The sequence below is a fragment of the Atta colombica genome, unplaced genomic scaffold (genome assembly GCF_001594045.1).
Source record: "Atta colombica isolate Treedump-2 unplaced genomic scaffold, Acol1.0 scaffold140, whole genome shotgun sequence".
Taxonomy (NCBI): Eukaryota; Metazoa; Arthropoda; class Insecta; order Hymenoptera; family Formicidae; genus Atta; species Atta colombica.
The window spans coordinates 1,605,132-1,606,422 of NW_017259229.1; the positions used below are offsets into that span (position 1 = coordinate 1,605,132).

The 1,291-nt window shown below is 50.2% G+C and overlaps 1 pseudogene; it reads right to left on the reverse strand.

Moving 5' to 3' along the window:
- Positions 1-540: 540 nt before the first annotated feature.
- The window catches only part of LOC108684824, a 2,379-nt pseudogene continuing 1,628 nt past the window's right edge, over positions 541-1,291 (reverse strand).

Genomic DNA, 1,291 nt, shown 5'->3' on the forward strand with positions numbered 1-1,291 from the left:
TTAGGGTCGGTTACTGAGTTCACTAACTGCGGTTAGCGATCCTCCGTGTCTTGAGGAGGAGGTAGAAGGGAATACAGTTAATTGGTCAGCATACTAAAATAACTCGGAAGATTTGATTTTTCTTTTTATCATTGTTTTCCTTGTTGAAAATTAATTTCAAGTATTAACTATTTGACTCCGAATATTTAAAAAATAATTTTGATATAAAATCGCAATGTGATTGAGACATCGAAACTCAATTGACTTACAATAATTACAATAATTACTCATTGTTCTTCATGTTTCTCGTCTATTTTCTTACTGTTTTGCTATGTACGCTTTGATATGTAATACTCGTAGAATAACAAATCGAAATTATTCTTACAAGAAATATCAAACTTGTATTCCTATCAGAAAGTCTTTACTCCGCAGCCGTGGACTTTAAGTTGGATTCCGGTCCTAAAAACGGGATGGTCTTTAACGGCGGGTTAACGTCTCTCTTTCTCTTGAAGACGCCTGTCGTATGAAGCCGTCGACGTGATTTCCGCCACGCCTTCGCGCTCATCTCGGTACTGCCATCGCTTTTTCCTCCTTTAGATTCTCCTTCTCCCTCTTCTTCTTTCTTGACATCGTCGCCGTCGTCGTCGCCGTCGTCGTCGCCGTCGTCGTCGTCGTCGTCGTCGTCGTCGTCGTCGTCGTCATCGTCGTCGTCAAAGTGGCCGTCGCCCAGGCAGGCTGGCTAGCTGGCTGGCTGGCTGGCTGGGAATGATGGATACCGTCTGTTTTTCGTTCGTTTCAGCGGGCGGCCGCTCTCGCCAGGAACTCTCGCCTTTATCCCGCCGCGTTAGCGAGGCTTTCCGCTGATCCTGGAAGCACGAACCGCTCGAAATCGTCCGGAGGTGGAGTCAACACCCCGTGTTGCCTCGCTTTTTCTCCCTTGCCTATCTCTTACTCCCTCGTGCTTCAACGCCATCTCGTTTCCTCTTTCCATCGCCATCTCTCGCTATCTCCCTTTACCACCCTGCCTCTTTCTCTCTCTTTCTCTCTCACCCACTCTCGCCAGCACGGAATCGCCTCGTTTCCTCGCTACGGGGTAGATATGTATGCGCGCTCGCGTAATAGCCTCGTTCCTGCCGTGCTCGATGGTAGATACGTGCCGCGTCGCGCCAGCCGAATACCGCTCCAAGAGTTCAAGCCGCGCGATAAACGGTGCCGTGAGCCACGCCACGCCACGCCACGCCGCGCCACGCCGCGGAACGGTAGCAGCGACGGACGCGTAGAACTTCGTCCGACGCGACGTGTTAAGTAGCCG